The sequence below is a fragment of the Puma concolor genome, chromosome B1 (assembly GCF_028749965.1).
Source record: "Puma concolor isolate L17-30 chromosome B1, mPumCon1.1.hap2, whole genome shotgun sequence".
NCBI lineage: Eukaryota > Metazoa > Chordata > Mammalia > Carnivora > Felidae > Puma > Puma concolor.
The window spans coordinates 77,113,066-77,137,826 of NC_141670.1; the positions used below are offsets into that span (position 1 = coordinate 77,113,066).

The 24,761-nt window shown below is 36.7% G+C and overlaps 1 protein-coding gene and 1 pseudogene across 2 annotated transcripts in view; one reads left to right on the forward strand and one right to left on the reverse strand.

Annotated features, from left to right (window-relative positions):
* Window positions 1-24,761, forward strand: part of LOC112858054 (lipopolysaccharide-responsive and beige-like anchor protein) — a 245,590-nt gene that overhangs the window by 4,643 nt on the left and 216,186 nt on the right. The gene's annotated exons all lie outside the window — the stretch shown is intronic.
* Window positions 4,313-5,443, reverse strand: LOC112858056 (heterogeneous nuclear ribonucleoprotein A1-like; annotated as a pseudogene).

Genomic DNA, 24,761 nt, shown 5'->3' on the forward strand with positions numbered 1-24,761 from the left:
ATAACTGCATTAAATAGTAAAAAAAAAAATTGCTTAAAAGCAAAAACATTTTTCTGGTCATTCAGTTTTTTTACTTGGCATGTGGATGGGGAAAGTCTATCATTAACTTTTTTTATAGTCACTATGTTGGGTTAAGATTTATAAAATTGTGAAAAGAATACAGACAGAAGAATATATAATATGTATAAGTAATGAAATATTATAATGATATAAGCTCTGTGAGCCATCTATGTACCTAAACCAGTATAGGAGCACTTGGGTGGCTCAGTCAGTTAAGTGGCCCACTCTTGATTTTGGCTCAGGTCATGATCTCTGGGTCATGAGATCAAGCCCCAAGCCCCTCGTCAGTGTGTCAGGCTCTGCACTGAGTGTGGATTCTGCTTGGGATTCTTTCTCCCTTTCTCTCTGCACCTCCCCCTCTTGTGCACGTGTATGCTCTCACTCTCTCAAAATAAATAAACTAAAAAAAAAACCAGTTTATTAACAGTGTCACTGAATCCTTATGTGTGTACCTCCTTTAACCTATCTTCACTGGATTTTTCATTAGTAAGTTTAAACTTATTTATAGCTGTGATAACTTTTTCCTATTTTTCCAGGCATTTTGTTAAAATAGATTATGTACTTTCGATTCTTTTTTACTGATTATATGTTAAGCTACTTTAAAACTATAATAATTGTGCTGTTAAAATTAAACAACTTCCCCAGGCATCTGGGTGGCTCAGTCGGTTGAGTGTCCAACTTCAGCTCAGGTCATGATCTTGCAGTCTGTGAGTTCGAGCCCCGTGTCCAGCTCTGTGCTGACAGCTCAGAGCTGGGGCCTGCTTTGGATTCTGTGTCTCCCTCTCTCACTGCTCCTCCCCTGCTCATGCTCTCTCTCTCTCTCTTAAAAATAAAAATAAACATTAAAAAAATTAAAAAAAATTAACTTCCCTTCCCCTAGAGTTGTCCAAATTAGTGGTAGAGCCATACATCCAGAGGTCTTTACAAAGTACTGCTTCCTAACTTTGCTAATGTAGCTTGAGCTTACTCTCCTGTAAATTCCTTTGAAATTTACCACTGTTCTTGTAATTTCTTTTGCAAATCTGTTTTATAGGTAAGTTTTGATTAATAGTACACTTGTGTATTCAGGTATTTCAAACTTGTAGTCAACTTTTACATTTTTCTTGTTGCAACTTAAAACCATTTCATTTTGTTTTCATCTGTGTGCTAAAAAAAATTGTCAGACGTTTGGACCCAGAGTAATTAATGTATTGGCATGTTTCCAAGAACTTGCTGCTGAGTTTAAGGCTTCCATCGGGTATTTAAAGGTATTCAGTTCAAGAATAGTGTTTCCCATGAGCTGGTGACAAATATATGTTTTCATGAAATTTGTTTAAAAAGTATATGATTTTAATTAAAATGTTAAAGTTTAAAAGGTAGAATACATTTTTCATGACTCATTACATGTCATTTGATATAGGTCCTGCTAAATATTAATGGTGCAAACTTTTAATGCCTATAGGAGCTGAGCACCTTGCACAGAGGCTCCATTACTATTGACTTGTGTTTAGAGAGTGTTCTTGTAGACTTAAAGGGGCAGCTTCTGTTCTACTTGGTTGTTATACTGCAGTAACATGGGCCCAATGGTGTCATACCTTTTGATTTTTCAGGAAGAATTGGAAATCTAGATTTTAAAAAAACCACATTTTAAAATTTGCAGTTAAAAGATTACAAACTGCTGTGTGAGACATATAAAATTGTAGGTATTTTTCAAGCCTTTATATGAACCGTTATTAGAAAGATACTCATGTAACGTACTTGTTAATGTGCTCTCCATCATGTTATGAGTGATAGAAAACTTGAACCTGTTTGAAACACAATAAAAAGGATTTGTAAGGCTCATTTATCTCCAAGTCCAAAGGTAGGGCAAGATTATAGTAACACAGTAATATTAAATAACCAGTTTCTTTCCGTTTCTTTTCTGCTTTCTTCAGTCTGTTGTTATTCCTCCCATGGTTGTAGGATGGCTGCCAGTGATGGTTGGGCCATACATATTTTGTTCACATCTCTTAGGAGAAAGCCTCACTGTCCTGACATTCCAAACAAGAGTCCTGACTGGACTACTGAACCAGTGACTGTCGTCATTGAAATGGCTGATTGGCTTAAGCAAACCAGGACCAAGTACTGTACCTAAGGATGGGGTTTTCTCTGAAGTACATGGGCTGTATGGGGAGAGGTGGATACACAAAAATCCGGGTAAGAAATTGAAAGGATAATTGGATAGTGGATAGGCAGCCAATGATGTTCACTACTGTTTTCAAATGCATAATGGTAGTAATATAAAGATATTTGTGAAAGGAGAAAAAAAATCATTCATTAACCCAACACCCTGTTGTGATCTTGAGCAAGTTTTTTTAACCTATTTGTGCCATAGTTTTTCCTCTGTAGAGTAGTTTTCCTCTATAGAATGTAGAATCACTTAAAATAATGTGTGGCACATTGAGTACTGTTATAAGTATTTGCTATTATTTTAATATTTATAATTTTAGATAAGTTATCATACTCCAACCTTGTAAATTTTTTTTTTTTTTTTTTTGTATGTAGCTATTACTAGCCTTATTGGCTCTGAAATATGCTATGTAGTTCTTTTGGAATTTATTTAATAGTCATTGTGATATTTTAGAGATGACTCGTTTTTAAACACCTTTGTTGAGGTGTAATTTATATACCATAAAATTCACTTAATATAAGTATATAATTTAGTGATTTTCATTAAGTTTACAGAGCTGTGCAGGCATTACCACAGTCTAATTTTAGAACATTTACATCCTGTGTTCAAGATGTTTCGTAGTTCTGGCTCTTGCATTTAGGCCTGTGATCCATTTTGAGTTGATTTTTGTGTGATGTGAGAAAATGATAAGATAGGGGTTAAATTCATCTTTTTTTTCCTTTTTTCTTTTAAATATAATTTATCGTCATATTGGTTTACATACAACACCCAGTGCTCATCCCAACAAGTGCTCTCCTCAATGCCCATCACCCATTCTAAATTTATCATTTTGTATGTGGATTTCACTGCTCTTTGTTGAAATGGGTATTCTTTCCCATTGAATTATACCTTTACATCTTTGTCAAAAATCAGTTGACTGTAAGTGTTAAGGATTTATCTGGACTTTTTTTTTCTTTGATCTGTATGTCTATTCTTCACCACGGCAACACTGTCTTGATTACTGAGGCTTTGTAATAAGTTTTGAAATAGGGATATATGTCCTCTTACTTTGTTCTTTTTTTTCAAGATTTTTGGGCTATTTTAGATTCTTTGCATTTCTGTGTTAATTGTAGGATCAGCTTGTCACTTTTTGTGAAAAAGCAAGCTGGGATTTTGATGGGGCGGTGTTGAAGCTGTAGATAACTTTAGGGAATATTGAGTTTTCCATTGCATGCATTTGGACTGTCTTTCCATTTGTTTAGGTCTTCCTTAATTTCTTTAATCAATGTTTTGTAGTTTTCAGTATAAGAGGAAATGATGAAAAAAAATTTTTTTTTTTTTTGCTATTGAAATGCTTCCTTAGGCAGCTTTGTGTATTAAAATTTCCAGAAGTGGAATAAATGGCTCAAAGTATATGAACATTTATGTAGATCATGAGTAGATATTGTTATTATTTATTGATGTTGATAAATAAAAGAAATGTGGATGAATTGATGAATTCTAAAAACTTTGTAGTTTCTTGGTGGTAATAGAATTCATCATTTGGGCCCCTTGTTTCCATTTAAGTTGGTTCATTTTAAACTGAGAAAACATTTAGGAAACTGAAAAATAAGAATTTTTTTTTTTTGTTTGTGAATTAAAAGAGAAAGAAAGGGTTTTCTTTCTCATCCTGACCTAGCTAAACTAATCTAGTATATTTTTTATATTGTAAAGTATCTTTTCACACACATGTTCTTTAAAATATTTTTAATAGTTTTTGTGTATCTGAAAGAAAAAAGTCTGGAATTGATTTCTATTTTATAATGCTTACTTAGATAATAAATTGTTTCATTTATCCTTTTACGTCTAGAACTTTTTACAGTGCTTGGTACTTCAAAGGTGTTTATTTTATTAAATGGAAATGTCCTAATCTTATCATTTGCTAAATTACAATCATTAGTTAGCCTAGGTTTTTTTTTTTTTTTTTTTAAAGACACTTTTATTCAGCATCATGATCAGACTGTTACATTTAACAATCAACAGCATGGGTGCAAAAAAAAAAAAAATCTACGTTAAAACCCTTTGTTGGAATGCTTTACACTTTCCACAGAACAGAAACTAAAATAACCTGTTATACAGTTAGTCACAAATACAGTCCTTGGGTTTTTTGCCCATACACATGAGTATTGTCTAAAACATGTCTTCTTTGTAGCAGTTAGGCCCTGCCACCATTGTGCTTGGCTGAGTTCACAAATCTGTTGTAACCTGTAGCTACCCTGTCACTTCTCTGGCTCTCCTCTCCTGCTAAGCTTTGTTTCCTGATAGTAATTAAAACCTTCTGCCACTGCCATAGCTACTGCTGCTCCTGGAACCGCCATAACCACCTTGGTTTCATGGTTTGGCAAAGTATTGGCCTTCACCACCATAGGGGTGAGGCTTCTGCCCCCCAAATTTCCTCCTTTCATGGGTCCCAAATTTGAAGATTGATTTTTGTAACTGCCCAAATCATCATAATCCACCACCTCCGAAGTTGCTTCCATCATTACCAAATCTGTTATAGCCATCCCTGATGCCACCATATCCACCACTACCTCGACTGCCACCAAAGCTGTCTTGCCCACTGAAGTTTCCTCCACGACCAAAGTTGTCATTCCCACCAAAACCACTTCCACGACCACCACCAAAGTTTCCAGAACTGCTTCTACCTCTTTGGCTGGATGAAGCACTAGCCATCTTTTGCTTAGAGCTCTCCTTACTTCACAGTTGTGGCCATTTGCAGTATGGTATTTCTGAATGACAATCTTGTCTAGAGTCATGGTCATCAAAGGTTACAAAAACAAAGCCTCTTTTTGTCACTGCCTTGGTCATTCATGATATCAATCACTTCCATTTTCCCATACTGTTCAAAATAATCTCTTAGATGATGTTCTTCAGTGTCTTTAATGCCACCAACAAAAATCTTTTTCACAGTTAAGTGGGGACCAGGTCTTTGAGAATCTTCTCTCAAGATAGCCCTCTTTGGTTCCAAAACTCTTCCATCCATCCTGTGTGGCCTTGCATTCATGGCTGCATCCACCTCTTCCACAGTGGCATATGTGAGAAACTCGAAGCTTCTGGAGTGCTTGGTGTTTGGATCTCATTACCACACAGTCCGTGAGTGTTCCCCATTGCTCAGAATGGCTAATCAGACTCACATTGTCTGTTTTCAAAGCTCAAACCTCTGATGAAAAGCTTCCACACCTGTTCAGAATCTTTGGGAGACTCTGACTTAGACATGATGGCAGTGGGAGGTGAGATTTAACGATGCTTCCTTGAGGTGTCCATGGGCAGAAAAGTTAGCCTAGTTTTATTCATTTCTGCAGAAGATAATGTTGTTAAGACCTTAATGCCATATTTCTTTTACTATTTTCTGACATTTCTTATGAAGATTCTTATCAGGTGGCTTGTGTTTTTCATTATACAGTTTTGAATTACCTTAATATCTGTTTTACCCCAAAGGAGCAATTTTGTTAACTTATTTTCAGAATAGACTCTTACAACCTGCTCTTAGTTTTTTTTTTCTCTGATATTATTTCATGGAATGGGATATATACTCAGAAACCAACTTGTATATAGTGAGTCTTTCTAGTGAGTCTTTGGCTTAAAAGCTGTTGGGACGGTACACAAAGTAAAACAAAAACAAAAACAAAAGCTGTTGAGAGTACATGAATTCTTTCTAATTTGCTAAACTAATATAAAACACTCCCAGTTTTAGATTTTTAACATTTTTTGTGTTTTTGGTATCTTTTCTGATTCTTCAAAGATTTAATTGGATTTGTCCAAGAGTAATATATGTGCCTGAAATGTGCTATGTGAAGTACCAAATTTCTTGATGCTGGAGATTGTGGAGGACTGCATATTGGAGATTTTATAGAGCAGAGTCCTACTTTGGTAGGAAGTTGGATATCAAATGACTTCTAAGGTTATGTAACTATCTGATGGTCATGATCTAAGTTTTGTTATTTCTTCCTTTCTTTTTTTTTTAATGTTTATTTTTGAGCGAGAGAGACAAGACAGAGCATAAGCAGCAGGGGAGAGAGAGAGGGAGACACAGAATCTGAAGCAGGCTCCAGGCTCTGAGGTGTCAGCCCAGAGTCAGACACGGGTCTTGAGCTCACGAGCCATGAGATCATTCATGATCTGAGTTGAAGTTGGATGCTTAACTCACTGAGCCCCCCAGGTACCCCAATTTCTGTTATTTCTATTGCACCTGGGTGTTTACATTTATTTCCCAGACATTTAAAAAAAAATTTTTTTTTAACGTTTATTTATTTTTGAGACAGAGAGAGATAGAGCATGATCGGGGGATAGTCAGAGAGAGAGGGTGACACAGAATCTGAAACAGGCTCCAGGTTCTGAGCCGTCAGCACAGAGCCTGACGCGGGGCTTGAACCCACGAACTGCGAGATCATGACCTGAGCTGAAGTCGGACGCTTAGCCGACTGAGCCACCCAGGCGCCCCATTCCCAGACATTTTTTGACCAGACTTATCTCATCAATCTTTTAGTGATTTATGTTCTATAAAAACTGCAGTTTTAGGGGCGCCTGGGTGGCGCAGTTGGTTAAGCGTCCGACTTCAGCCAGGTCACGATCTCGCAGTCCGGGAGTTTGAGCCCCGCGTCAGGCTCTGGGCTGATGGCTCAGAGCCTGGAGCCTGTTTCCGATTCTATGTCTCCCTCTCTCTCTGCCCCTCCCCCGTTCATGCTCTGTCTCTCTCTGTCCCAAAAATAAATAAACGTTGAAAAAAAAAATTAAAAAAAAAAAAAACTGCAGTTTTAGAAATGAAGGGCTGGGTTTTTTTTAGTATATATCCTTAGAGAAAGATGAAGAACTGATGAGGTCTCAATTATGTTTTGTTAGAAATAAATCTCTTTCTTGGGAACTGAAAGAGATCTTGCCTAACAAGATCTTTGTTAATGAATAATAACTTGATTGGTGTGGTATTTTTATTTATAAGCTATAGTAAATCTTTTAAAGCTATGGGAATTTTAAATGGGACTCAATGAAGTGTTTGAATTTTGTTGTTTCTAGTGAAAATATGTTTCTCATAAAGTAATACAAATATATTATCTTAAATCCTATGTATAGTATCTAGTTGAATCCAGTTTTTATGATCTTGGGGCTTCAATATCTTGACAAAAAATTGTTATTATGTCTCAGAGCTTATAACTGTATATGTATACAAAAACATTTTAACACAAAGCCTTTAAAAAAAGTGTTGATTTTGTTAATACATGAAATTAAGAAAAAATAGTCTTGATAGTAATATGATAATCAGTTTCAAATGAGTGTCAACAAATCTTTTCTAAAAACAAAGTAGGAACTGATATAAAGAGGCTCACTGGTATCTAAAATGGAGAAAATATTATTAAAGAAAATTATATAAAGGTATTGTAAAATGATTATTAACATTATTACCAACTCATTTTTTTTTTTTTTTAAATTAGTTTTTATTTGAGAGACTGTGTGTGTGTGCGCACATACGTGAGTGCAAGGGAGGGGCAGAGGGAGAGGGAGAGAGCACAAAGCCTGACGTGGGGCTTGATCCCAGGACTCTGGGATGATGACCTTAGCTGAGATCAAGAGTCAGCTGACTGAGCCACCCAGGTACCCCTCACCAACTCATTTTCCTAGATCAAATTGCTGTGAAATTAATAGACATCCAGCAGACACAAAATCCAAAGCATTTCAGAATAATTTTCTTTACTGTAGTTGTCATTGGATGGGTAAGGCAGTGCCCATGGCCAAAAGTGTGAGTGGGTGATTTTGTTAGTTTACTAAAACATTTGGTAGATTATGGTTCTTTATTTTCTAAGGTTTTTTGGGGGTTAAGTTTTTATTTTCTTTAATGGTAAGTTGATTTATGACCCTTGAGGTAGGGGACACAGATATTGATAACTGGTATGCTTTTGAGTTAAAATTAATTTGTTATTTTGAAGTGCTTTGGTGGCTTAGCACAGAGCCTACTTAAGATTTTCTCTCTCTCCCCCCCCATCTCCCCTGTTCATGCTCTCTCACTCTCTCTCTAAAATAAAAAAAATATTTTGAGTTATAATAGATAATAGCAATATCTAAGATTTATTAAGTATGCCAGGTCCTGTTTGATGTATGTATTGATCCAAGTTAATTCTTAGAGTTCTCACAGATAGGTGTTAGGTGTTTCTGCCAAAATGTCTTGTGTTCTGCAAAAGTGTACTAAAAATAACAGGATTTATGGGGAAAGATAGGATTGGGGTGGGCCATTCAAAACCTGTGGGACCTTGTAACTAACAAAATCAATAATAATCCTGATGAAAATACTAGCAAGGTTAAATCTCTATTGATATTTTCATGTTAGCATCCCATTCACTTTGTGGAACTAACTAACCCTAGAGTTTATGCTTCCTTCTTGGAGATGTAGGCTTGGTTTCTTTAGCTTCTGATAGACAACATTTTTATCAGTACTAAATGTCTGATCCAATGTGTAGCTCTCCTTATTAATTCATTGTTTTAGTACAGAAGGGAATGTCTTTGTACTTTCTTCATTTGTACTTACAGATTGTCAGATACTTAATGTCATGGAAAGAGCATACTAATTCTTGGAATCATTAAGCCAGGCACTATTTGCATTAAAGGAAAGCAGTTCTGCAAATTTTTAGGTTTTTCATAAGATCTTCATATATTGCCAAGGATTTTTTTTATTCTGTTGGAAACAATTACATATGAACCAGCATCACTTACACACTATTTCTATATTATTCCACTCTTTAACAATTCTGTAGGAGGTAATTCAAGGCAAAGATATAAGTTATAGTAGAACAGATTGTACTGTTATAATATTCACTTTATAAATGATGAAACCGAGATACAGAAGACGAGTAGCTTGCTTAAGTCACTGAGCAGTTTATATTGTTGAGATTGAAGCTCAGGGAATCCATAACCTGAGCTGTTAACCACTAAACCGTATATGGTTTATAATTACAAAAAACCTGAAATGTGAAAAAGTGGTTTGAGGCATCTTTCAGTCTTGTAATTGAATAGTAACTTGGAAAGTATCTAGATTGTTTACAACTTGCCTAATAGTCAAGATTTGCGTTATGGAAGGTAGGCCCCCCCCACCCCCCCAATAACCTAAAATACATATGAGGAAGAGAAAGGTTTTAATGAATGTGGTTTTTATTTTTTATTTTTTGAATGTGATTTTTAAATTGGATGGAATTAATCACATAATCTTTATACAAGATATTGTAGTTTGCTTCTTTACTTTCATGGTTAATATTTAGTTGGCTTAGCTTCCAGGATTGAAATGAACTTGTTTATTGATTGTATAAGAAACTGAATTTTTAAAAAATTTTCATTAAAAAATTTTTATTTATTTTTGAAGTAAACTTACCTCCAATGTGGGGCTTGAACTCATGACCTTGAAGTCAAGAGTCACATGCTCTATCAACCAAGCCAGCTAGGTGCCCCAGGAAAGTGTGGGGTTTTAATAATCTTTTTTTGTGACTTTATACTGATCTCAGTGAGCACATTAATAGGAAAAGATGATGCTTTTGTTAATCAGTTGCAGAAGTTAATACCATTTGTTGTCTTTAGTTGTTTGTCAGGATGTAGTCATAGTTTCATTTGTTCAGATGACCTTTCCTTGGAGTTGATTTGTTTCCATGATAGATTTTCCAAATAAAGTACCATATACTCAAATTTATGGGACAAGATTATTTTTTCTTCCAAAAAATTAGGGTGTATATTTTAACTGGGGTTTAGCATTTAACTTTTCAAATAATATGTTTAAGAAGTCAAAGATCAACTGTAAATAAGATTGTAGTTTATTTTTTAAAGTTTTTTTTTTTTTTTGAGGGGGAGGGGCAGAGAGAGAGAGAGAGGGAGAGAGAATCCCAAACAGGCTCTGTGTTTTGTGATGATCCTGTGGGGCTCAGTCTCACAACCGTGAGATCATTACCTGAGCCAAAATCAAGAGTTGGACTCTTAACCAGCCGAGCCACCCAGGTGTGCCCTGTCTATGAACAAGATTTTAGAGTGGAACATTTTACATGTTGCTATATTGACGACTTCTTTTATGCTTTAATAACATGACATTAGTCCCTTTTATTAAACATGTATTTATTTTCATTGGGATCAATCCATTTACTCGTTCAATGAATATTTGTGGAGCAGAAATGGTGTGCTATTACATGGTGCTGGCAATAAAACAGTGAGCAAGAGAGGTATGGACTTTGCCTTCATGGAGTTTAAAGTGTCAGTTCTTTAGCCTCTAGGTACTCCCATTTTTTCACTATACTTCTGTCCTTCAGTTTATTAAATTTATTTTCTGATACTTGTATACTCCACTCTTGTTCCTGACTGATCTCTAAGAAAATGTAAAGTTTATCATCTTTGTGACATTTATATGTTGACTACATTGATTATATTATTAGAGATGATGATGTCTCTCATACATCTTTTACTTGGAATTCTTTATCTTCTTCCCTCTTACCCAGCTAAAGCATCTAGGACAATCTAATGGCAATATATATATGAAATACAATGTGGTACTTAGTTTCTGGCTGTATTACCAACCTGTCTGGAATGAGGTGGTGGAGGGATGCATGTAGATGAATTTTTAATGTCCTTTATTACTTTGCCACTACATTTCTTTTTTTTTTTTAATTTTTTTAATGTTTATTTCTGACACAGAGAGAGAGCATGAGTGGGGGAGGGGCAGAGAGAGAGGGAGACACAGAATCAGAAGCGGCTCCAGGCTCTGAGCTGTCAGCACAGAGCCTGACGTGGGGCTTGAACTCACAAACTGAGATCATGACCTGAGCCGAAGTCGGTCGCTCAACTGACTGAGCCACCCAGGTACCCCTGCCAGTACATTTCTATTTAGACTTTTTTTGATAGAACTCAGTTTGGAGGAACCTGGTGGTTCAGTTGGAAGAGCATGTGACTCTTGTTAAGAAAAAAATTTTTTTTTTTTTTCAACATTTATTTATTTTTGGGACAGAGAGAGACAGAGCATGAACGGGGGAGGGGCAGAGAGAGAGAGAGACACAGAATCGGAAACAGGCTCCAGGTTCTGAGCCATCAGCCCAGAGCCTGATGCGGGGCTCGACCCCACGGACCGCGAGATCGTGACCTGGCTGAAGTCGGACACTCAACCGACTGCGCCACCCAGGCGCCCCGAAAAAAATGTTTTTTTATGTTTTTTTATTTTTGAGAGAGAGAGAGCATGAGTGGGGAAGGGTTAGAGAGAGAGGGAGACACATAATCTGAAGCAGACTTCAGGCTCTGAGCTGTCAGCATAGAGCCTGACATGGGGCTCGACCCCACAGACTGCGAGATCATGACCTGAGCTGAAGTTGGACACTTAGCCCACTGAGCCACCCAGGCACCCGGAATAACATGTGACTCTTGATCTTGGGGTTGTAGGTTTGAGCTCAGTGTTGTATGTAGAGATTATTTAAAAATTCTTAAACTCGTAAATTTGAACTTTTTTGTGATATTTAGCAGGATACTGATGGTGATTTGGTCTTTTATTTGATAATTCAGGGTCATTAATTTGAATATTGGTGTTGGAATATCATTTGGAATACTGAATATTTCTGTACTCCTCTCTCTCCTACATCTTCAGTATACTACGCTAGTTGAGATCCTCAATTATTTTCCTGTATAGTTGGAATAACTTACTTGCTGGTATTCCTGCTTCTCTAGTCTCTTTCAAATACCTTCCACAACCTCTGGAATATTTTATGTACAGTTAAAATATGACCATTTGATTTTCATTTCAAAATCTTTCTACAGTTTTTCATTCTTTTCTGGGTAAAGGCCAAGTTACTTAATATGACAGATAAGTAATCTGGATCTTGGCTTATTTCTTACCATTCCCTTCCTCAAATTTGTTTGTATAGTATTGAACTTTGATGCTCTTAAGTTTCTGCTACCACGTGACAAGTCCCTTCCATTTGTATTTCATTGATCAAGGGAAATCATATGGCCGTGCTTGTGTTATCATCTCATTCTTTAGTTTCACAGGATAAGTGCATATAATCCCCTTGCAGGCAGAGGCACTGAATACTGGAGGACAAGACGATTATATTTCTTCACAGTTCTTAGACTTACTGATATTTACTAAATGGTTGGCTCACATGTATGTCTTGTATATCATTCTATTTTTTGTTTCTGTTTCTGAAGTGTATCCTTCAGTAGTTCTTTCATTGAGGGTTTTTGAGTGGCAAACTCTGTTTTTTGTTTAGAAATTTCCTCATATTGACCTTTCTCTTGAATGTAGTTTAGCTGGATGCAGGCTTCTAGTTGACAATAATTTTCTCTTAATATTTTGAAGATACTGTTCTGTTCTTATTGTTGAAGTTATTACTGTTAATAGTTGTAATTGCTTAACTTTATGGGTAATCTGTTTCTATGGTTGCTTTTAAGATTCTTTCTTTGACTTTGGGGTTTTGTAGTTTCACCATAACCTATGTATGGGTGGTTGTACTTCCTAAATTTGAGGATTCGTGTTTTTTCTAGAGAATTTTCATGAATAATGGCTTTTCTTCATTTTATCTATTTGTATTTTGGAACTCTTAATACATGACATGTTGGTTTTTTTCCCATTCTATCCTTCATGTCTCTTAATGTTTCATATTTTCAATCTCACTTGTGATTCATATCTTTTTTAAATGTATATTTATTTATTCTTGAAAGACAGCAAGCGAGCAGGGGAGGCGCAGAGAGAGAGGGAGACAGAGAATCCTAGGCTCTGTGCTGTCAGCACAGAGCCCAATGTAGAGCTCAGACTCATGCACTGGGAGATCATGACCTGAGCCAAAATCAAGAGTGTTTTTTTTTTTTTAAGAGTTTTATGCTTAACTGACTGAGCCACCCAGGTGCCCCTAAATTTTTTTATTTTTTTTTTAATCAGCATTGGGTTTCCAGTTCATGACAATAGTGTAAATTTGAACTCCCCAACCTATGAAGATCATCCCAGAATTTATTTTCCCAGAGAAAACTTTTTTTCTTTTTTTAAGATAGTAGCCCAGCCAAAGACTGGCTATTTGAAATTTCCTTTTGCCAGTTGGTGAGTTTTTTGGAGGGGAGGAGGAAGGGAGATCTACTTTTTGAGCTTTAAGAGTACCATATGTATATGGAGATTTAATTTCTATTTCCCCACCTTGAGTGGTCACAGTACTTTATTTTGTATTTCTACATAGGCATTAAAATGCTAGTCCCTAGGTCACTAGCCTTCCTTCCTGTGCCCCTTTAGCAGTTGTAATAACAGTTCAAATTCTTACTGTTTTTCTGTTTCTTCATTTTAGGCTCTTAGAGATTGCCTTTTTTTCTTGAAAGTTTAGGTCTACATTGAAAAGTAGTTTTTGTTATATTTACCTAATATTTGTAGATGTCTGTAAAGTTTGTTTTTTTTTTTTTTTTTTTTTTTTTTTTTTTTTTTTAGGCCATCTTAGTCCTGTCTTGCTGGCACTATATTATACAACTATAACATAGAACAAAATAATGCATATATAATAGGCAGTGAAGAACATATAGGACCAATTTATAGTATATTAGGTCAGGTTATTTCCCACCTAGAAATACTGAGGTAATTACAGGTAATAGAATTCTGTAGATAATGAAGATGTTGTAGGGAAAGAAAATTTGTCATTTTTCTTTTATTTATTTATTTATTTAATTTTTAATTTTTTTTTTTTTTAACGTTTATTTATTTCTGAGACACAGGCAGAGCATGAACGGGGGAGGGTCAGAGAGAGAGGGAGACACAGAATCGGAAGCAGGCTCCAGGTTCTGGGCCATCATCAGCCCAGAGCCGACGCGGGGCTCGAACTCACGGACCGTGAGATCGTGACCTGAGCTGAGGTCGGACGCTTAACCGGCTGAGCCACCCAGGCGCCCCTCTTTTTTTTTTTTTAAACCCTTGTATTTATATATACAGATAGATGAGCAATTTTCATCTTAGAAACAACCCTGTATTACCAAAGGAAAATAAATAAAAGTTCTTGGGAAATTGTATGTGTGGAGGTTGTGTTTTAAATTTTGGTAATTAAAGGAGTTTTCTGAGTTTTTAGAATTGTAGAATGTTATAAAATGGTAAAAGAAACCTTATTTTTTTTCTTCTGACCCCTACCCATGCAAAAGAAACAACTTAGAAAAAATATATTATTCTTCGAGTCTTAATTCTTTATAAGTTCCTGGTAATTTCGATGGAATGGTAATAAGCTGCATCGAAATCTCATTTGTATTAATAGGGAGCTTTATAGTTTTATTATTTTTAACATGTTCATCTGCCCAAGGATGAACTCTTGAAACAAAATGGTTGTGAGTCAAATGATGACCATTTGTTAATCTCTTAGATACTACAGTTAAATTGACAAGATGGCTTTTGACATAAAAATTTCAGGAGCCTTGTTTCAGAACAGTAGAGATTGTTGTGTTGACTAATTTCTGTTAAGTGAGATATTTAAGAAATAGTTTAGCTAAGTTCTAAATTCAGCATAGTAGATTGTCTAAATATTTTTCTAGTTTATATTGTTGGATATGATTTTATATTCTGTGGGTTAAGTGCATGAACAGTTACATCAAATTATTCACGTGGTGCTTCAGGAGGAAAGACTGAAATTAATGCTTTGTCCTGTGATCCAGTTGTAATAAAGCTGAACTTGAACGTAAATTAGGGTGTGTGACTGAGTGTTGATTACGTATAGGCAATGTAAATGTTTTATAAGGATTATCTCATTTAATTCACAAAATAGCTCCTTGAGGTAGTACTTTATTAAAATTTTTTTTTTGAGAGAGAGAGAGAGAGAGAGCGCGCGCGCGCGCACAAGTGGGGGGGGGCAGAGAGAGAGTGAGAGAGAGATTCATAATCAGGCCCCAGCAAGGAGCCCAACATGGGGCTCTGATGGCTGTGAGATTATGACCTGAGCCAAAATCAAGACTAGGATGCTTAACCAACTGAGCTTCCCAGGTGCTCCTTAAACTTGTTTTTTAACAAGAAAACAAGACTGGAGAGGTTAGGTTGCTAGGTTGCCTTTATTTCCTAACAGTTATTTTATAAAGTAGTTAAAATATATAACTTATAATAAAACCCAGTTTTAGTTAGAGAAGGAATACAAGTAAGCTAATTAGTAGATAGGAAAATGGAAGCCAGATGTCTCCCCCTGAGATTATCAAACACAACTGTATTTCCTTTTTTCATTTTTCATTTCAATGGTATCACTTTGCCTTTATCAGAAACTTGATATTTTAAAAATGTTTATTTACTTTTGAGAGAGAGAGAGCATGTGTGTGTACGTGGAAGGGGCAGAGAGAGAGAGAGAGAGAGAGAGAGAGAGAGAGAGAAAATCCCAAGCAGGCTCTGCTCTGTCAGCCCAGAGCCTGACTTGGGACTTGATCCCATGAACCGTGAGATCATGACCTGAGCTGAAATCAAGAGTCGATGGTCAACTGACTGAGCCACCCAGGTGCCCTGACCAGAAACTTGATTTGACTTATCTTTTTCCTTATTCCCACAACCAGTCCGTCACTAAATAGTCTCCTTAATTCTGACCCCAGGTATCTCTTGCTAAGATTATTTTTAACACCTTTCAGAACTGTTCGTTTCCTCTGCCATACCATTCCACAGCTTGGTTTATAAGGCTCTACTCTTACACTTTGTTTCCTCTGTCATCATGACCACTCTATATACTATACTCAAGCCCATACTGACTTTTTCTTACACCTTTCTTAGGTCCTGTCTCTATAACTTCTGTGCTTTTCTATCAGCTGTTCTCTCTGCTTGGATGCTTTTCTTCCTTCTTTGTCCATTATAGTTATACTCACACTTTAAGACATAGTTTAGATACTGTGTTCTCTAAGAACCCTTTGCTCCACTGCAGAATTTTACTCTTCCTCCATCCCACCACAGAACTTTGTTTATAACTTATTATAGCATTTACCTCGTTCTTTTATGTGTTTATATGTTATCCCAGACTATGAGCTTAAAGGCAGAGACTATATTTATGCCATCTTTTTTTTTTAATGAGGCATAATTAGGTATAATTTCCATAGGATAAAATTCATCCCATTTAGGTGTACAGTTTGATGTATATAGTATCCATCATCACATTTGGGATGTAGGATATTTTTGTGACTTTCAGAGAGTTTCCTTGTGCCTCTTTGTAGTCAGTCTTCTCGCTCATTCTCAACCTTTGGCAGTCAGTGATCTAATTTCTGTTCCTATCATTTTGTCTTTTTCTGAATGTCAAATAAAAATGGAATCATACAGTAGGTATCTTTTTGTGACCAACTTCTTATACTTAGCATACTGAATTTAGATTGCTTCTAGTTCTTGCATATATTAATGGTTTCTTTTTATTGCTGCATTGTATTCTATTGTATGGATGTACCACAGTTCATTCAGTCACCAGGTGGTTTCCATTAGCCATTATGGGATAGAGCTGCTCCAGAACATTTCCATACAAGTCCTTGTGTGGGCATGTTTTAATTTTTCCTAGGTAATACCTATGAGGCTTTTTTTTTAAAGTTTATTTTTGAGAGAGACAGAGCGTGCGCAAGTGAGCCGGGGAGGGGCTGTGAGAGAGGGGGACAGAGGATCGGAAGCAAGTTCTGTGCTGACAGCACAGAGCCCGATGCAGGGCTTGATCTCAGGAACCACAAGGTCATGACCTGAGCCAAAGTCAGATCCTTAACTGACTGAGCCACCCAGGCACCCCACCAAGAGCCTTTATTTGTTTGTTTATTTATTTATTAATTAATTTATTTACAATTTTTTTTTTTATTTTTGAGAGAAAGCACATGAGTAGGGAGAGAGAGGGAGACAGAGGATGCAAAGTGGTCTTGGCACTGACAGCAAAGAGCCTGATGTAGGGCTCAAACTTACAAATTATGAGATTATGACTTGAGCTGAAATAAGAATTGAACGCTTAACCAATTGAGCCACCCAGGTACCCCCCTAAGAGGCTTTTCAACTTGGCTTACAATGCCAAGGAAGCTTCCAGTTAAAAAAAATAACAGAATCCAGATTGGAAGGAAAAGAAGAGGCAGCCCAAGGGAGTGAAGGGGAATGACACTTTCACTTGCCATAGGTAGAGAGAGAGAAAATCTTAGGTGGAAATTTCTACCTTCCTCTAAACGATTGGAAAAAATAATAGAATGTACCAGTCAAGTAACAGTATACCCTGTGGGGCCAGAGAATAGAGAAGCTAGCTGAAAACATGCTCATTAGAGTCAAAATTTGACTTGCTTTAGGCAAAAATACCCTTAAAGTTTTGTTCCATAGCAAGTTTTCATGTCTTAACATTTCCTCATCCATACCAATGAGTTGGCATTTTCACATGGAATTTATATTATGAAGTAGTCCCAATGATTTGAGGCTCTTGGGACTGTGATGAACTATGATTTGCAATTAATAATTTATCCCCACTCCAATAATGACGAGCTAAAACATAAATACAGCAATACAGGTATTAGAGAAATTGTCTTCAATTTCTAATTGTCTTCAAGGTTACTAAAGATACTTACAGGGGTATGCATATAAATCTGTACCAACTAGGATAAGAGCCCATTCAACAAATTCACTAATGGAAAACTGTCCTATAGGGCGACTGGGTGACTCGGTGGGTTAAGCATCTGAGTTTGGCTCAGGTCAGGATCTCATGGTTGTTGAGTTTGAACCGTGCATTCGGCTCTGTGCTGACAGCTCAGGGCCTCGACCCTGCTTGGGATTTTTTTGTCTCCTTCTCTATGCTCCTCCCCTATTCGCACTCTCTCCCTCTTTCTCTCTCTCAAAAATAAACATAAAAAAATTAAAAAGAAAAAGGGAAACTGTCTTATAATATCAAACATTTGGTGTCTCTACTCTATTTTTTTAAAGTTTATTTGTGAAAGAGACAGAGTGAGTCGGGGGAGGGGCAGAGAGAGAGAGGGAGACAGAGAATCCCAAGTAGGCCCAACATATCAGCACGGAGTCTGATGTGGGGCTCAAACTCACAAACTGTGAGATCGTGACCTGAGCCAAAATCAAGAGTCAGATGCTCAACCAGCTGAGCCACCTAGGTATCCCTACACAATTTTAAATCCAAAATCATTTGAGGAGACAAAGAAGCAAAGTGACACTGCTATCAAAAAAGAACACAGTATAGCACACATTGGATCCTGTTCTTGGATCCATTCAACATAGTATGACATTCAACATAGTATGGATACCGTCTCCTCAATTTCATATAGATTTTGGCAGCAGACTTTAAATTCCTAGAAGATTACTCCCCAAAGTTTAATAACCTTAAAGTATTACAATTCCAATGAACAAATTGTAGAGACTGTAGAAGCCGTATATTATTAGTTAAAATGTCTTGTGGAAGAATGTTGATAATGAGTGAAGTTGGCTGGTGGGTGCCTAGGAGTTCTCTTATGATTTTGTGTAAATTTGGAATTTTCCATGATATTTTATTTTATTTATTTTTATTTTTATATATATATATTTTTTAACATTTATTTATTTTTGAGACAGAGAGAGACAGAACATGAATGGGGGAGGGTCAGAGAGAGGGAGACACAGTATCCGAAACAGGCTCCAGGCTCTGAGCTGTCAGCACAGAGCCCGACGCGGGGCTCGAACTCACGAGTTGTGAGATCATGACCTGAGCCGAAGTCGGCCGCCCAACCGACTGAGCCACCCAGGTGCCCCATCCATGATATTTTAAATTTTTACTGATTGACAGTAGGTCAAATTTTAAACATCAAAAAATGAGTTTTCTTTTTAGATGTTTATAAATTGTGGGGAGAAAAATCGAAGATAACTAGCATTAAGTGCCTATTGGTGTTTTAATATATAATAAATCCTATGAGATAGAATCAGCCCTGTTTTACATAAAAGAAAATTGAGAATTAGAGGGGTAAATTTTCTTGCCCAAGATCACGAAGGAGTTTAACTGATATTCACAACCAAAGAAGGGAGGGAGAAAGAGAGGAGGGAAGGGAAAAAAAGAAGGAAGGCAATAGGATAGTCAAAGGAAGAAAAAAACCACCATTGCACTAATACACAAAGGACAAAATTCGAGAAATACAATTTTTAGAAACTCTACAAGTTAAAAGGTGCTTGTAAAATTAATGACAAGTACACATGGAAAAAAACCTCCAGATAAATACAATTGCATTTGAAAACCTGTAATTATTCTGTATCTGTATATTTGTGAATTTTATTCTAGCTCCAACATACCAGATCTTCTAGAAATTCCATTTCTGCCATGCTGTTAGCTGGCACACACACATACACTCATACGTGTATTTATCAAAATTATCCTAAAAAATTGGTAAAATTGATCTGATTTTTGTGTAGGCTGTGAATATAGAAAATCAATTTCAGTCCTTAGAGTTTGAGTCAAATCTTGATGGAGGTGGTATTTTCTAAGTATGAAGTGTTATATGGTGTTTTTTACATTAACTTTTTCTTTTCCTTTTTTTTTTTAAAACATATTTAAGAGAGAGGGAGAGAGGGAGGACAGGTATGCGTGAGCATGCACCAGTGGAGGAGGGGTAGAGAGGAAGAGAGAGGGAGAGAGAGAATCCCAAGCAGCCTTTGTGCTGCCAGTGCAGAACCTGACCTGGGGATCTGGCTACAAACTCACGAACTGTGAGATCATGACCTGAGCCAAAATCAAGAGTCGGAGGCTTAACTGAGCCATCTAGGCGTCTTGCATTAATAATTACCTCTGAAGTAAATTTGAAATAGTGGAATGTTTCCCTTGATATCTTTTATTTTATATTAAATTTAACCCAGTTAAGTTCCTTGAAAGTACTGTAATGTATTCTGGCTTTCTTTTCTTTTTAATGTTTTTTTATTTTAGAGTGAGAGAGAGAGAGAGAGAGACAGGGCACGAGAAGAGGGCAGAGAGAGAGAGAGAGGGGGACACAGAATCCAAAGCTGGCTCCAGGCTCTGAGCTGTTCTCACAGAGCCTGATGTAGGGCTCAAACTCAAGAACTTTGAGATCATGACCTGGGCTGAAGTCAGATGCTTAACCAACTGAGCCACCCAGGCACTCCTGGATTCTGGCTTTCTGAAAGCACTATTAACAGACAGTGTTCAGTTCTAAATTGTAAGTAAATAGGTAAATGTGCCTGTGTGACTGTAAAAAGTGTTCTTTTATATATTTAAAATATACTTAGTTATAAAATGTATGTATTTGATATACTGGAAGAAATTTGATGTTAGTTTAGGGATTGCATTAGTGAAGAGTAATTTGTACTTTTAGCTGTCATTCTTGAGTATCTCATTTTCTCCTCCAACAGGAAGACATAGAAATATATCCATTAAAATTATGTAGGGGTGCCTGTGTGGCTCAGTTGGTTAAGCACAAAGTCAGGCTCTGTGCTGACAGCTCAGAGCCTGGAGCCTGCTGTGGATTCTGTCTCCCTCTCTCTCTCTGCCCCTCCCCAGCTCGTGCTCTGTCTTTCTCTCTCAAAAATAAATAATAAACATTAAAAAAATTACATGGAATTCTAGATTTCAACATGTACTTAAAAATTTTTTTCTCTTGGCTAAAATGCTAAATAAAAACACTTTAAAGTTCAATTCACATAGACCCACTCACCTAAAATAGTTGTTTTGATTTCAGTGGTTCCATATTGGAACTTATCTCACAGGATTCATTTTGGTACTAAACATGAGTTTGTTAAAAAGCCTTTAGTTTAGGGACGCCTGAGTGGCTCATTTGGTTAAGCATCCAATTCTTGATTTTGACTCAGGTCATGAATGCAAGATTCATGAGATTGAGCCCCCATCAGGCTCTGTGCTAACAGCATGGAGCCTGCTTGGGATTCTCTATCCCTTTCTCTTTCTGCCCTTCCCCCTGCTCAAACTTTCTCAAAATGAATATTAAAACAAACAAACAAACAAACAAACAAAAACCCTTTAGTTTAAAACATAAACTTTTTTAGACTTATTTATTTTAAATTAACTTACTTTCTGAAGAGTAAGATAGCTATGTACCCAAATGAGTGTTAAAAAATTTGATGCTACTAGCAATGATAGCGTTATAATTTTTATATAATAGTTATGCCACCACTTTTATGATTTCATTTTCTTTTTTCCTTCCTTTTGCTACTTCTGTCTCTTTCCCCATTAAAATTTGTGTACACTAAAATAAAAACCTCAAAATTTTTTTGTCTTTCTCTGTTACTTATACTTACACTATTTAGGATGAAGATTAGTAGCACATTACCGTTTTAATTTTGTAGTGGAAGGTGGCATGTCAGCTAAGATATTACCTATTTTTTATTTTTTTGTTTATTTTAATTTCATTATAGTTAACGTGCAGTGTTTCAGGTATACAGTATAGTGATTCAGCAGTTCTATCTATTACTCAGTGCTTATAATAAGTGTACTCTTTAATCACCATCACCTGTTTTACCCATTCCCCCACCCACCTCTTCTCTGGTAGCCATTAGTTCTCTATAGTTGAGTCTGTTTCTTGGTTTCTCTCTCTTTTTTCCCTTTGTTCATTTGTTTCTTAAATTGTACGTATGAGTGGAATCATATGGTGTTTGTCGTTCTCTGACTTATTTCACTTAGTATTACATACTGTGGCTCCATCCATGTTGTTGCAAATGGCAAGATTTCATTCCTTTTTATTCCATTGTGTATGTACCACATTTTCCTTATCCATTCAACACATGGGCTGCTTCTGTAGTTTGGCTACTGTAAATAATGCTGAAATATATATGTAGGGATACATTTATCTTTTCAAATTAGTGTTTTTGTTTTTTTGGGGTAAATACTCAGTAGTGTGATTACTGGATCTTAGGGTAGTTATTTTTTATTTTGTTAATTTTAATTTTAATTTTTTTCTTTTTACGTAAACTGTGCCCAACATGAGGCTCGAACTTGTGACCCTGAGATCAAGAATTACGTGCTGTACCTAATGAGCCAGCCAGGTGCCCCAGAGCAGTTCTTCTTCTTTTTTTGTTTTAAAATGTTTATTTAGAGGCACCTGGGTCGCTCAGTTGGTTAAGCATCCAACTTTGGCTCAGGTCATGATTTCCTGGTTGGTGGTTTCGAGCCCCTCTGTGCTGATAGCTCAGAGCCTGGAGCCTGCTTCGGCTTCTGTGTCTCCCTCTCTCTCTGCCCCTCCCTCCATTTCTTTCACTGAAAAATAAATAAACATTAAAAAGAATTAAAAAGTAAATGTTTATTGGGGTACCTGGGTGGCTCATTTGGTTAAGTGTTCAACTTCAGTTCAGGTCATGATCTCACGGTTCATGGGTTTGAGCCCCGTATTGTGCTCTGTGCTGACAGCTTGGAGCCTAGAGCTTGCTTCATATTCTGTGTCTCCCTCTCTTTGTGCCCTTCCCCAGCTTGTGTGCCCTTTCTCTCTCTCTCTTTCAAAATTAAATAAATAAACATTAAAAAAAATAAGTGTTTATTTATTAGAGAGTGTGTGCCAATGAGCAGGGGAGGGGCAGAGAGAGAGGGAGAGAGAGAGAACCCCAAGCAGGCCCTTTGCTGTCAACACAGAGCCAGTCCTGGGGATTGAACCACGAACTCTGAGATCATCATGACCTGAGCTGAAATAAAGAGTTGGACGCTTAACTGACTGAGCCACCCAAGTGCCCCGCCCCAGGGTAGTTCTATTTTTATTTTTTTTAAGTTTACTTATTAATTTTGAGAGAACAAGTGGAGGAGGGGCAGAAAGTGAGAGGGACAGAGGATCTGAAGCAGGCTCTGAGCTGACAGCAGAGAGCCTGATGTGGGACTAGAACTCATGAACCGTGAGATCATGACCTGAGCCAAAGTCAGATGTTAACTGACTGAGCCACCCTGGCACCCCTATTTTTAATTTTTTGAGGAAACTCCATACTGTTTTCCACAGCAGTTACACCAATTTGCAATCCCACCCAAAAATGCTAGGGGTTCCTTTTTCTCCACATCCTTGCCAACACTTGTTGTTGCTTGTGGTTTTGATTATAGTCATTCTGACAGGTGTGAGATGATGTCTCATTGTAGTTTTGATTTGCATTTCCATGATGATGAGTGATGTTGAGCATCTTTTCATGTCTTTGTTGGCCATCTGTATGTCTTCTTTGGAGAAATGTCTGTTCATGTCTTCTTTCCATTTTTTCAATTGGATTATTTGTTTTTTGGGTGTTAAGTTCTTCATATATTTTGGATCCTAACCCTTTATCAAATATGTCATTTGCAAATATCTTTTCCCATTCTGTAGGTTGCCTTTTAGTTTTGTTGATGGTTTCCTTTGCTGTGCAGAAGCTTTTCATTTTGATGTAGTCCTAGTAGTTTAGTTTTGCTTTTATACCTTGTCTCAGGAGACATGTTCAGAAAGAAGTTGCCATGACCAGTGTCAAAGAAATTACTGCCTGTTCTCTCTTCTAGGATTTTTATGGTTGCATGTCTTACATTTAGGTCTCTAATCCATTTTGAATTATTAAAAAAATTTTTTTTAATGTATATTTATTTTTGAGAGAGAGAGAGACAGTGCGATCAGGGGAGGGGCAGAGGGCAAGAGGGAGACACAGAATCTGAAGCAGGCTCCAGGCTCTGAGCTGTCAGCACAGAGCCCGACTCAGGGCTCGAACTCACAAACTGTGAGATCATGACCTGAGCTGAAGTCAGACACCTAACCGACTGAGCCACCCAGGTGCCCCGAATTTATTTTTGTGTATGTTGTAAGAAAGTGGTCCAGTTTCATTCTATTGCATCTTGCTGTACAGTTTTCTCAACACTATTTGTTGAAGAGTCTTTTTCCCATTGCATCTTCTTGCCTCTTTTGATGAAGTTTAATTGACCATATAATCACAGGCTTCTTTCTGGTCTTTCTGTCATGTTCCATTGTTCTGTGCCTGTTTTTGTGGTAGTACTATACTGTTTTGATTACTACAGCTTTGTAATAAAACTTGAAATCTGGAATTGTGATACTTTCAACTTTATCTTTTCCAAGATTGTTTTGGCTATTCAGGGTCTTTTGTGGTTCCATACAAATTTTATGATTGTTTTAGTTCTGTGAAAAATGCTGTTGATATTTTGATAGGGGTTGCATTAGATCTATAGATTGCTTTGTGTAGTGTAGATATTTTTACAGTATTTGTTCTTCCAATCTATAAGCATGGAATATCTTTTCACTTCCTTGGGTCATGTTCAATTTCTTTCACTGGTGTTTTATAGTTTTCAGAGTACAAGTCTTTCACCTCCTTGGTTAACTTTATTACTAGATACTTTAGTCTTTTTGGTGCAATTGTAAGTGGGATTGCTTTCTTAATTTCTCTTTTTGCTGCTTCAATATTAGTGTTTAGAAGTGCAACAGATTTCTGTATCTTGATTTGTATCCTGTGGCCTTACTGAATTCATTTAACAGTTGTAGTAATTCTTTGAAGAAATCTTTTGGTTTTTTTATATGGGTTATCATGTCATCTGCAAATAGTAAAAGTTTTATTTATTACCAATTTGGATGCCTTTTATTTCCATTTGTTGTCTGATTGCTGCGTCTAGGACTTCCAGTACTATGTTAAATACAGGTGGTGAGAGTGGACATCCTTGTCTTGTTCCTGACCTTA